The sequence below is a fragment of the Canis lupus genome, chromosome 24, assembly GCF_048164855.1.
Source record: "Canis lupus baileyi chromosome 24, mCanLup2.hap1, whole genome shotgun sequence".
Classification (NCBI taxonomy): domain Eukaryota; kingdom Metazoa; phylum Chordata; class Mammalia; order Carnivora; family Canidae; genus Canis; species Canis lupus.
Genome location: NC_132861.1, coordinates 27,247,501 through 27,262,378, shown reverse-complemented (window position 1 = coordinate 27,262,378; position 14,878 = coordinate 27,247,501).

The following is a 14,878-nucleotide window of genomic DNA, read 5'->3' as shown; positions in this document are numbered from 1 at the left end:
CAAATGACCAACAGGTACATGAAGAGGCTCAACATCGCCATACATCAGGAAAATGCAAATCAAAATCATAACGATTTATCATCCAACACCTGTAGGAATGATTATTATCAAAAAGCTAAGAGAAAACAAGCATTGGCAAGGACATGGAGAAAAGAAAGCTCCTGTGCACTGTTGAAGGGAATATAAATTGGTACAGCCACTACAGAAAAGCAAATAAAGTTTTTTTAGATATTAAAAATAGAACTACCATGTGTACAGCAATTCCACTGCTGGGTATATATACCTGAAGGAAATTCAATCAATATCTCAAGAGATATCAATGACCTCATGGTCATTGCAGTATTATTCACAATAGTCAAGATGTGGAAGCAATTTACATTATAAGTGTCCAACCAACCTGAGTAATTAAAGAAGATTCAGGTTCTATATAAAATAGAATAATATTCAGGTGAAAAAAAAGTAATCTTGTTTTTATTGACCACATGAATGAAACTTGAGAGTATTAGGCTAAATGAAATAATTTACACAGTGAGAGAAAAAGACTGTATAATACCATTCTATGTGAAATCTTAAAAAGCTCACCTTATAGAATAGAACAATGGTTGCTAGGACCTGAATGGTGAAAACAAATAATAAAATGACAATAAGTACATATCTATCTGTTATTTAAATGTAAATGGGCTAAATGCTCCAATCAATGGATAAAATGCAAGCCAATTGACATGCTGCCTATAAGAGACCATTTCATACCTAAAGACACTTTCAGACTGAGAGTGGATACAAAAGTATATACTATGCAAATGGAAGTAAAAAAAAAAAAAAAAGAAAGAAAGAAAAGAGAAAGAAACCCAACAAATTAGTGATACTTAGACAAAAAAGACTTTAAAATCAAGACTACCAGAGACAAAGAAAGACATTGCATAATGATAAAGGGAACAATCCAACAAGAAAATATAACAATTGTAAACACCCCATTTATATAAATGGATAGATCATCTAGACAGAAAATCAACAAGCAACAGAGGCTTTGAACCAATGCATTAGACCAGATAGTCCTAACAGGTATATACAAAATATTCCATCCCAAAACAGCAGAACACATGTTCTTTATAAGCGCACTTTAAATATTATTCAGGATAGATCATGTTAGGCTGCAAAACAAATCTCAATAATTTCAATATTGAAATTATACCAAGCATTGTCTCCAACAACAATATGAAACTAGAAATCAATTGCAAGAAAATCTATTGAAAATAAATGGTGGCTAAACAGCATGTTATAAACAATGAATGAGTCAACCAAAAAGTCAAAGAGGGAATAAAAAAAAGAAACAATTGAAAATGAAAACACATTGATGCAAAATCTTTGCAATGCAGCAATAATAGTTCTATGAAAGAAGTTTATAGCAGCATAGGCCTACCTCAAGAAACAAGAAAAGTCTGAAATAACCTAAATTTACACCTAAGGGAGCTAGAAAAGAACAAAGAAAGCCCAAAGCAAATAAAGGAAAGGAAATAATGAAGATTAGAGGAGAAATAAATGAAATAAAGAAAAAAAAATAGAAAAGATCAGTGAAACCTGGAACTTGTTATTTGAAAAGATAAACAACTTTTATCCAGACTCATCAGGGAAAAAGAGAGAGAGGGAGGACTCAAGTAAATAAGTCAGTAATGAAAGAGGAGAATTAACAACCAACACCATGGAGATGCAGAGAATACTAAGAGAATATTGTGAAAAATTATATGCTAACAATTGGACAACTAGAAGAAATTGATACATTTCTAGAAACATAATGTTCCAAACCTGAATCAGGAGGAAATTGAAAATTTGAACAGACCAATAATTAGCAATTACATTGAATCAGTAATCAAAAAATTCCCACAAACAAAAGTCCAATGCCAGATGGCTTCACAGTTGAATTTTACCAAACATTTAAAGACTCAATACTCATTCTTCTCAAACTATTCCTAAAAACAGAAGAGGAAGGAAAAATTCCAAATTCATTCTATAAGGACAGCATTGCCCTGATACCAAAACTAGACACCCCCCCCCCAAAAAAAACCCACAAAACCAAACAACAATAACAAAAAACCTACAAGAAAACTACAGACCAGTATCTCCAATGAATATAGGTGCAAAAATCCTCAACAAAAGTATTAGCAGATAAAATTCAACAATAAAGTTTAAAAATCATTCACCATGATCAAATAGGGATGAGCCATGATTTCAGGGATGCAAAGGTGGTTCAATACTCACAAACCAATCAGTGTAATATCTCACATTCAAAAGAGAAAGGATCAGAACCATATGATCATCTTAATAGATGCAGTAAGGGCAGTTGACAAAGTATAATACTCATTTATAATAAAAAAAAACTCTCAGCAAAATGGTTTTAGAGGGAATATATAAAAAAATAAAGGCCCTATATAAAAGACACACAGCTTACATCATACTTAATGGTGAAAAACTGAGAGCTTTTCCTCTAAGATCATAAATAAGAAAAGAATGCCCACTCTTAGCACTTTAATTCAGCATAGTACTGGAAGTTTTGGCTGCAGCAATCAGACAAGAAAAATAAATAAAAGGCATTCAAATTGGTATAAGAGAAGTAAAACTGTCTTATTTGCAGATGTCATGATACTATATTAGAAAAGTCTAAAGATGCCACTAAAAATATTAGAACTAATAAATAAATTCAGTAAAGTTTCAAGATGCAAAATTAATATTCAGAAATATGGCATTTATATGCACTAATAACAGAGTAGCAGAAAGAAAAATTAAGAAAACAATATGATTTACAATTACACCAAAAAGAATGAAATATCTAGAAGTAAACTTAACCAAGGAGATGCAACACTTGGTTTGATGAAAGAAATTGAAGGCAACACAAACAAATGTCATGATATACTGTGCTTATGGACTGGAAAAATATTGTTAAAATGTCCATACTACTGTCGTCTACAGATTCAAATCAATCCTTATAAGAATAACCAAGCATTTTCCACAAAACCAGAACAAATAATCCTAAAATTTGTATAGAAGCACAAAGGACTCCAAATAGTGAAAGTATTCTTGAAGAAAAAGACAAAAACAAAAATAAACAAAGCTGAAGGTATCACAGTCCCAGATTTCAAGATATACCACAAAACTGTAGTAATCAAAACAGTATGATATAGGCACAAATAGACACATAGATCAATAAAAGAGAATAGAGAGCCTAGAAATAGAACGACAGTTATATACTTAATTGGTCTATGACAAAAGAAGCAACAACATAAAATAAGGAACAGATAGCCTTTTCAACAAATTTTTCTGGGAACACTGGACAGCTACATGCAAAAGAATGACTGGATCACTATCTTACACAATATACAAAAACAAACTCAAAATGGATTAAAGACCTAAAGATGAGACCTAAAACCATAAAATTTCTGGAAGAAATGGAGGCTGTAGCAACATTTTTCTAGACATGTCTCTTAAAGTAAGACAAATAAAAGCAAAAATAAACTATTGGTGTTACACCAAAATATAAAAATTTTTGCACAGTGAAGGAAATAATTAACAAAACAAAAAGGCAACCTACTGAATGGGAGAAGGTATTTACAAATGACATATCTGATAAGGAGTTAATATCTGATGTCTATAACAAGTATATAACAAGCTGTCTGAAAAAATAACAAGCATTGACAAAGATGTGGGGGAAAAAGGATCTTCATACACGGTTGGTGAGAATAGAAATTGATGCAGCCATTGTGAAAAACAGTACGCAGTTTCCTAAAAGAATTAAAAATGTAAATACCATACAATCCATTAATTCCATTACTGGGTATTTACCCAAAGAAAACAAAAACTCTAATTCAAAAAAGATATATGCACTCTTATGTTTATTACAACATTATTTGCAATAGCCAAGATATGGAAGCAAACCAAGTGCCCGCCAATAGATGAATGGATAAAAGAGATGCAATGTGATATATGTACATATCCATGTATGTACATAATGGAATAAAAAAGAGTGAGCTCTTGTAATTTACAACAGCATGGATGGACCCAGTGAGTACTACACTCAATGAAATAAGTCAGATAGAGAAAAATAAACATCAAATAATTATATGTGGAATCTAAAAAACAAAGTAAAGAAATAAACAAAAGAAAAAGCAGACCTTAAAATACAGTGAATATACTGCTAGTTGCCAGAGGAAAGGTGGGCAGTGTGATGGCAAAACAGATGAAGAGATTAATAGGTACAAACTTCCAGTTTTAAGATAAATAAGTCATGGGAAAAAAAGTACAGCATAGAGAATACAGTCAATAATATTTAAATAACATTGGTAGCAGATGATGACCATATTTATTATTATGGGCACTTAGTGATGCATAGAATTGTTAAATTACTATATTGTACATTGACATTAATATAATACTGTATGTTGATTATACTTCAATAAAAAATATCATTTTTTTTTAAATATCATATTATATACTTCAAAGTTGGTAAGAAACTAGATCTTAAATGTTAAATTGTCACAAATAAAAAGACAGTTATGTCATAAGATGAAAGTAATAACTAACCTTATTGGTAATTATTTTGCAATATAACATATATTAAATTATTGCATTATACACTTTACATTGCATATTTTGTATTTCAATAGATTTTTAATCTCAAAGTTGGGGGGATGCAATCTCACAAATTTAAGACAGATATACCAGTGCCTTGATTATTTTGGAATAGAAAATAAAACAATAATTTAAAAAAAATTAATTTACAAAGGCCTAAAACAATAGGAAAACAAAGGCAAAATTGAGGAATTAGGAAACATGAAGGAAATGGACATAAATATAGATGGTCATAACTCCCTTTTTTATAATAAAATGATTTTACCATGTAATAGTTATATTTTTTTAGAATAGACCCTCATGGTCAAATTTTAAAGTATAGTATTGAATGTTTTTACAAATGAGTATATAAAAATGTAAAGATCATATTGCCATATTAGGGAATTGTAATTTAAAAGAACAATGAGGGGATCCCTGGGTGGCGCAGCGGTTTAGCGCCTGCCCTTGGCCCAGGGCACGATCCTGGAGACCCGGGATCGAATCCCACCTCGGGCTCCTGGTGCATGGAGCCTGCTTCTCCCTCTGCCTATATCTCTGCCTCTCTCTCTTTCTCTGTGTGACTATTATAAATAAAAAAAAATTAAAAAAAAATAAATAAAAGAACAATGAGGTAGCAACTATAAACTTAATAGGTAGCTCAAGTCCGGAACCAGATATTACTAAATGCTGGCAAGGATGTGGAACAACAGGAACTCTCATTTATTGCTGATGGGAATGCAAAATGGTACAGCTACTTTTGAAGACAATTTGACAGTTTCTTACAAAACTCATATGTTCACCATATGATATAATATTCTCTTTCCTTAGTATTTACTCAGAAGAGTTGAAAAGTTGGGTTATCACAAAAGCCTTTACAGAGATGATTATAGAAGCATTATGCACAATTGGCAAAACTTGGAAGCAACCAAGTAGTCCTTCAGTAAGGACTGAAGTAAATACTTAAATCCTTACTGAAGTAAGTAAGCTTAAGTAAATACTTAAATCCTTACTGAAGTATAGGATAAATAAATATCCAGACAAAGTACATTATTCAGCACTAGGAAGAAATGAACAATCAACACATAAATAGAAGAAGCTTAAATGCATATTACTAAGCAAAAAAAAAAAAAGACAATTTGAAAGGATTACACTTTGTATTATTCCAAATGTATGACATTCTGAGAAGACAAAAGTAGGGACACAGGAAAAAGATTCATGGTTGCCAGGGGCTTGAGAGAACGAGTGATGACTAGGTGGAGCATAGAGGATTTTTAGGGCATATGATACTGTAATGATGGATACATGTCATTATACATTTGTCAAAACCTATGGACTATATAACAGCAAGAGTAAACACTAATAAAAACTATGGACTTTGAGTGATAGTGATCTATCAGTACAGGCTTATCAATTGCAAGAAATGTACCATCTGATGGGGGATGTTAATATTGGGGGAGGCTATGTGTGGACACAAAGGGAAGATGGTAATATCTATATCTCCTGCTCAATTTTACTGTGAACCTTAAATCATCCCAAAAAAAGGTCTCATAGAAAATAATTTAAAGGTCCATATAAACTAAGAAACATAGAAATTGAATGAAAACATTAGAGAATAAATCCCTTAACCTGCTGTGTAAATATTGGTGTTTTACCAGCAGTTTATGGATATCCCATAAAACAGTGACTTAAGAAATTCTCCTTGTATGTGCAAAATTTTATATGCTGTGTTCATTAAGTGTATGGCGCGGCAATCAGGCCCAAAGAAATAAATGAGGAAATCGTGTTTCAGTGGTGTTTCAGTGAAGAAAAAAAAACTGGTTGTAGAGCCTTCTCCACCAGGTACTAGCTATTGATTTTGTATGAGGTACTTAAGCTGTGTGATTCTCAGTGCTGTTACCAGTAAGTAAAACTTAAAATAAAACCAATGGTGTATGTAAAAAGTTCAGTGATTGTATTTACTCAGCTCTCTAGTTTCACCCAGAGTATGAATTCATAATCACAAGAAGTAGGAAAAAAAATAAATCTGTGTATATTTAGAAGGACATATGTACCTAGGAAACTGAATAAGTGGAGCATGAAGCTAACATATATTAATAGTTCTGAGAAAATGAAATTTAGGCATAAATATGGTTTTAAACCTTTTTTGATATAATATTTTTTATTTATAATGTCATTTTTTTCTGTGTATCACTATCACAAAATGCTTTTTCATAATATATATTTTCCTTTTGAAAGCATACCTTAACCATTTACTCACTTCTATATAAATTTTAGTGTACCAGTATTTTAAGATATGGCATCATTTTTATATGTGGTCACTTTCAGAAGAAAGACATTTAACAGTAGTGTTGTGCATTCTTTGCAACTTAGAAGAACCTTTAATCTCAAGATAGTTGTGTAGAGCACCTGGGTGGCTCAGTGGTTGAGCGTCTGCCTTTGACTCAGGTCGTGATCCTGGGTTCTGGGATCAAGTCCTACATCAGGCTCCCTGTAGGGAGCCTGTTTCTTCCTCTGCCTGTGTCTCTGCCTCTCTGTGTGTGTGTGTCTCTCATGAATATAATAAAATCTTAAAAAAAATAGTTGTGACCTCAAAGTTTCCAGAATTTGTCATCCACAAAAGCTTGTGTTCTTGGGCACAATGAAGACCCTTCCTATCATTTAGATACAGTGTTGGACTAAAGCCTTTCCAAATTACACACTACTTCTATATGTTTAAATCTTATCTAAAAAAAAAAAGTCTCTCTGCCAAAGAGGCTTACTTTTTTTCCTAAATTTACTAAATGCAAAATATAGGGATATTTATTTCATATTAGCTATATGCCAGGTACTGAGCTGGATTCTGAATATTTAGAACAAGGTTTTATAATTAGTATCCTTGAAGCACTCAAATGACTTTGGTTAAGAACAAAAGGACTCTCAATAATCACTACAGAGTATGGGCAGTGCTGTGGTGGCTCCAGATTTTCCATATAGGAGAAGCTTAGGTTGGCAAGGGGTGGTTGTGGGGAGCTAGAAGACTTGTTTTAAACTGCATTTCTCCAGTTATGCTGATTTTACTTAGATTGTGTTTACATTTCAGAATGCGGAGGGACTTTATTAATGCTCACTGTCTGCCCCTCCACCAAAAAGTCCTAATTTAGTATTAACAAAGAAATATGTCATCACAAAATAATCAGAAAAGGGTTAGGGAAGACTTCAGAGGATATAGAGATAACTTAAGTCTTGAAGGATGAGTGCAGTGTATCATAAGGAGAACCATCGTGATTTAATGTACAGAGTAATACTTGCCACATAAAGGGTCACTACTACTCATTGACTGGATTGATTTTAGAGCTAAAGAAATAAAAGGAAGGTTGTCCATGCATAATACCATGGTGTAGGAAAACAGAGATATGAGAATCCTCTACATTCAGGCTTTCTAGCTTCAGCATTTGCTTTATTGTTATGTATAAGAATTTGGAGAAGAAGAATATAAAGCTGGAATGTGTCTTATATTTGTTAGCTTATGTTCATTTTAAGGGTGTTGAGGAAAATTGAGGGATTCTAAAGAGATGAGTTAAAGAGTAAATTTACCCTTTTATCATGTACAACTCTAGCTATACTGAAGGATGGATTGAAGACACTGAAGCCTGGAGCAGAAAAGTCTCTTAAAGGGTGGTGCAGTAATTCAAGTGAGAAATAAAAGGAAAAGTTTAAATTCTTAACTATAAAGTGTCAAAGGAAACCATACTTTTCAATAAAGGATAATATAAAGAATAATTTTGATCCCTGTTCAATAAAAGCTGAATGATATTCAAGTTGATTTTCTAGACCACTGAAAAAATCTTTATTTACAATAAATTTCAGTAAAATTCTCATGAATACATTACCCTCTCCCTCAAAAAAAAAAAAAAATAGTAATTTGGAGGAAAATATATGAATGAAAGTATCTATTCAGTAGGATTCTAATTAGAATAATAAGTATTTTTTATTGAAGTATATTTGACATATATCTTATTAGTTTTAGATGTATGTTATAGTGATTTGATATTTTTATACATTTTATATATAAAATGATATTTTTATTTACAAAAATGACATTTGTAATGCATTGCAAAACTATCTCCACAGTAAGTCTGGTTATCATCTGTCACTATACAAAATTTAACAGTATTATTAACTATATTCAGAGCTTTTGCCCCATATAAACTTTAGAATCATTTTGTCAATATCAATAAAATTTTCTAGGATTTTGATTGGTATGTGTTGAATATATAGATCATGTTGGGAAGAACTAACATCTTGACACTATCACTAAGGAGTCTTCTGATTTATGAACATGAAATATATCTTCACTTATTAGTTGCTCTTTGATTTATCAGTTTTCTCATACATATCTTGTATATTTTGACTTACACTGTCGTACTTAGATTTTTGGGTTGCTAATGTAAATGATACCGTGTTTTTTTATTTTTTAAAAGATTTTATATATTTATTTGTGAGAGACACAGAGAGAGAGGCAGAGACATAGGCAGAGGGAGAAGCAGGCTCCTCGCAGGGAGCCCAATGTGGGACTTGATCCTGGGACTACAGAATCACGCCTTGAGCCAAAGGCAGACATTCAACCGCTGAGCCACCCAGGGGTCCCATAAACTGTGTGTGTGTGTTTTTTTTTAATATACTGTGTTTTTAATTACAACTCCAATCATTCACTTCTGGCATGTAGACAAATAATTGATTTTGTATATTTATCTTGTATTCTGTGACTTTGGTATAATATAATCACATAGTGTTAATTCCAGAATTTTTTTTTAAGGTCAATTTGGATTTTCTAAATGGACAATCATGCCATCTAGATCAAAGAAGTCTTTATTTCTTCCTTTCAAGACCATATACCATTTATTTCCCTTACTTTTCTGATTCCATTAGGTAAGATTTCTAGTACAATATTGAAAAGAAGTATAGGTAGGAACATTCTTGCATTGTTCTGAGTCCTACCTTGAGAGCTCCTAACTTCTCACTATTAAGTATGTTATTAGTTAAAGCCATTAGAAACGACAAATACCCACTGTTTGCTTCGATGTGGATGGAACTGAGGGTATTATGCTGAGTGAAAAAGTCAATTGGAGAAGGACAAACATTATATGGTCTCATTCATTTGAGGAATATAAAAAATAGTGAAAGGGAATAAAGGGGAAATGAGAAAAAATGAGTGGGAAATATAAAAAAGGGAGACAGAACATGAGAGACTCCTAACTCTGGGAAACAAACTAGGGGTGGTGGAAGGGGAGGTGGGCAGGGGGTGGGGGTGACTGGGTGATGGGCACTGAGGGGGGCACTTGACAGGATGAGCACTGGGGGTTATTATATATGTTGGGAAATTGAACACTAATAAAAAATAAATGTATAATAAAAAAATAAAGTGAGTAGTGCAGATTTGGGAAGAAATATAAGAGGGTTCGTTTTTAAACAGGTAAAATCTGAAGTATCCAACATGCAGTTCTATGTAGATATGGATTGCTGTGAGATACGGCCTGGAGGTACAGTTGGCCTGCACATTGATGTCAATAGCCATGAGATCACAAAGGGTAAGGAAGAGTGGTAGGGAACAAAGGACATAAATAAAAACTAAAAGAGAGTAAAAAACAGGCAGTGTGACATCAGCATCATCGTGCATTGAGATGTTCCTTTTCTCTATTCTTTTTGATATACAACTAATCCTAAATCATAAACAAAAAAAAGCACCTGTGCACAGCGCACCAAGACAACAAAGAAATCCATATATCTATGCGCACAAAACTAGGTGGATTGACTTTTGAAGGAAACTACAGAATAGGAGTGTTGGCAGATATGACAGTTGGCAGATCAGGGAACATGCTTTCAGGACTTTGTGGAAAGGGAGGTAGAGGGTGAAAACAGAGGGTGGATGCCTTCCTGGCTGAGTGCTGTAGATGGAAGAATCCATTTGTTATCTCTGAGGAGAGATATGTGTGACTTGGAGTGAAGGAAAGAGTTGGGAAGAAGGCAGACAAAAAGAACTGAAGCAAATAACTTCCTTTCAACTGCCTCAGGATTCTGGAAAGAGGATGGCTCACAAACCCCTGAGACACTCCACTAGAGGATCCCCTTGCCAGGCCAAGAGCACACCCAAAGCCCCAAGAGCCAAGCACACACCACCTCCCACTCTGCTTTCACCCTTCTTCCTGTTTTTCTTTTGGTGACTTTTTTCTTTTTTAAATGTGGGTACTCCCAATCTTAGAGGCGTGTGCTCAGGTAAGACAAACCAAAAACTTGTGCTATATCGCCACCTTCTGGAAGATAAAAGGAAGGCTCCTAATCACCAACTGGTTCAATTGCTAAAATTAAACAAAACTACTTAAATAAGAAAAGTTTTCGCTACTTGTGAGGTTGCAGCAGAAGTATTTTTCATAAAACATTGTGAAAAATCACTGTAATACAATACTGTAGGGAGATAAGATGGAGTGTGTAAGGGTGCAAAATTGTAATGAGTGGTAAATAAGCCATATGAATCTAATGCATAGTATGATGAATATAAACAATACTAAAAGTATGTAATGTGATATCACTGCATTAGCAATCATATTATAATATGTATGTATAAAAGTAACACATTTCACAGTCTAAACTCACAGAACATTAAATATTAAATGTTTTCATTTAAAAAAAAAAACTGGAAAAACCTAGGTGAATGGATTGTGGATAAAGATGGTAACCAGCTAAGAATATGCAGGAGTGACCAATGATGTAGGAGATAAAGTGAGTTGTTTGTCCAAGACAAAAATGACCATAGTATTTCAAAGAGAAGAGAGTGAATCACCCTGTCAAAATCTCTAATAGGTCAAAATTGATTGAAAATTGTTATATTTTTTAAAAAGATTTGTTTATTTATTTGAAGGAAAGGGCATGCACAAGTGGGAGGGGAAGATCAGAAGGAGAGGGAGGAAATCTCAAACAGACTTCCTTCTGAGCTCAGAGCCTGATGTGGGGCTCCATTTGGGGCTTGATCCCACCACTCCAAGGTCATGACCTGAGCCAAAATCAAGAGTCCATTGTTCAACTGACTGAGCCATCCAGGCACCCCCAAAATTGATATTTTGATTTAGCAAGAACTGTTTCAGTGTCATGATCAGGGAAATAGGATGACTGAAGTGAATTTAAGAGGTATTAAGAGCTGTAAAAAAACAAGGTCTTGGAGACCATGAGTAGAGAAAAATATTTCAAAGAGCTTAAGTGCAAATGAGAATAAAATGGATCCAGAGAAGAAGAGGAATTGGGATCAAGGGAGGATTTTCATGAGGTAGGGAAAGAATCAATATGTCTGATTCTCTAATTAAGAGTGGGAAGTGGCTGAGGAAGGGATAGAGAAGAGAGGATTGCTGAAATGATGTTTCTGAATAAACCAGAGGGAGTGAAATCCAATGCAAACTTGGAAGATTTAGCTTTGTATTTGAGTACAATTTTCTTCTATAATTACCAGAGAGAGGGTAGAATTGTTTGGTACAGATATCAATAGTTGGCATTAGGAGTGTCTTTTGATTGTTTTGATTTCCCCAGTAATATGTAATCTAAGCAAGTTGACTGATTATATAGATATAGGAGTGCACCCCTTCCCTGGCTACCCCTCTTCACCTAAACTGTTACTGGTGCACCACTGTATTCTTCTTTTGAGAATTATCCTTCAATCAACTTGAGTCAGTTGTGAGGTTGGATGGTTTTATTGTCTTTTTCCTCCTTCTCTCCAACACTTGCTCACTCAAGTAGCCTGCAGCCCATGATTTATACTGAGCTACTGAGCTGGGTGAACAAACCACCATTCCTCTTGCCTCAACATGAAATGTACTCAATGATAAGATTCACATTCCAGAAATACCTGTGTGGATGAGCTCACATTGCATTTTAGCAAAAAACTCATTGTTCCTTAGAACTGTCCCTTCCCCTATCCTGCTTTCTCTCCTTCCTAACACTTTTCTGTCAGAGCATCATCTTTCTAAAGCCTTTGAAGGGAATTCCCCATCACAGGATATGAATCTAGAGAACCTGGTTAAGATATTAGGAATCCAGAAATAGGACACTAGAAAAATTTCCTATAAAGATCCTTTCTTATTTGGAGAACTGAGTGACAACCTACATGGTCAGGAAGTTACTGTTACCCCACTGAGACCATTTCTCTTCCAGCTATCATCAGAAATTTAGGATTTGAAATAAATAACTTGATGAAGTGCCCATGAAAACTGTAATTTCAGTGTCTATTACACTCTAAAGGACTTATCCTTCTCCTGAGCTTTCTAATTACATAACCAAGGCTCTCACCCTGAATGAGATATTGTCAAAAGCTGGCAGATCGACTTAAATATTTTGAACAAGAATGTTAAGGAATCAGCCAATTAAATTACTGTTATTATTGAGACAAAAAAATCAATAAAATGTGCTAATTAGAAAATAATAAAAAATAAGAACAATTAATTACCAAAAACATTTATACAAATTGTCTAGTTAGAGAAGAAGAAAGCAATACATCTGAGTACAAATTACTGCATCTGAGATGCAGATGTTTAGTTAAGCAGAAATAGAATTTTAAAAGGATGCCTTGTCATTTTGTGTGGACGGTTGAGGGCTACTCATTTTACAGCTGACTCAAAGGACATTAGCCATCTGAGCTGGACTTTAATTGAGGCAGAAAATAATCTGTATGCAGATTTTCAGATAGATGGTTTGGGATATGTTTTAAGTCTCTGCATGAGTACTTTTGATGAAAGGATTCCAAAGAACTGCTGCAATTATAAGCTTCCATACCAATTAAGAGGTAATCCACGGTAGAACTCTGATCTGAAAGCAATGAAGAGTTAGAGTCATTTCTCATAAATTCAGTTCCAGAAACCATTGTCAGGCCCAAACATCTTGCATTTTAAATTAAGCCAACTGAAACTCATGTTGATGTAGGTATATTTGCATTAAATGTAAGATCTGTAAATACAGTACAAAATGGCTGGAAAAATAAAAAAATTTTTCTTAAAAATTGTGAATAAAGACATCTCGCAGACACCCAAAATAGCCCTCCACCCACTAAGTAATAATGGGCTGCCTGAATCTTCAGTATAGTCATTTCCTTTTCTTTGTTTCTGAGGTTTTATTTTTAAGTAATTTCTACACCCAACATGGGGCCTGAACTCACAACCCTGAGATCAAGAGCCACATATTCTATGGATTGAGCTGGCCAGGCACGCTTTCTTTTCCTTTTAGATAGAGCAGAAAACAAACAAAGAGAAAGATCTGATTACTGATGTTTTGTATTTTACTCCTAGATAGAAACTGTTGCAACAGCTAAATATTTATAGCTGGAAATCTCTAAAGTGTTAAGCTTTACAGTCTCTGAATGCCAAATTATCTGAAAGCAGAAGTAGGAATCACATTGGGCATGAAAATCTGTGGGGTATTATATCCAACTTGACGCAATTCAGTATTGAATAGATAAGTCATAGTCTAAGATATCCAGATCAAAGTAACAGGAAGCTGTGAAGTAATAGACTATTACTTCTATTGAACTATTGCTTAGTCGTATGTTGACTACAGAATGGGTACTCAATAGATGTTCATTAGCAACATACCTTTTAATGATACAACACAAATGAAACAGAATTCTGACGAAGATACTTTCCCTTCAGTTATTTAGAAAATTTGGGAACGATGGTCTTCCCTGTCCTGATAGTGCAGGTAACTTTCATATTTGTACAAAATCAATTATTATATATGAAACCCGGGATCCCTGGGTGGCGCAGCGGTTTAGCGCCTGCCTTTGGCCCAGGGCGCGATCCTGGAGACCCGGGATCGAGTCCCACGTCGGGTTCCCGGTGCATGGAGCCTGCTTCTCCCTCTGCCTGTGTCTCTGCCTCTCTCTCTCTCTCTGTGTGTGTGACTATCATAAATAAATAAAAATTTAAAAAAAAAATAAAATCTATTATATATGAAACCCTTGTAATTGATCTAAAGAGCAAAACAGCTTAAACATTTTTTGTATGTGTGTGTTTGTGTATAGGGATGGATGTGTGTGTGTGTGAAGAAAGGAGGAATATATTTACCCAACAAGGAGAGATAGGTCAGTCTTCCATACTTGGCATTGCTGATGTGTATAGCATTTAGTTACAGATATGGAAAAATAAATTTTACCAGTTTTTATTTGTTACAGAATTTTTTAGGGGGGAGGAAGGAGCAGATGGAGAAAAAGAGAATCTTTTTTTTTTTTTTTTTAAATATTTATTTATTCATGAGAGACAGAGAGGCA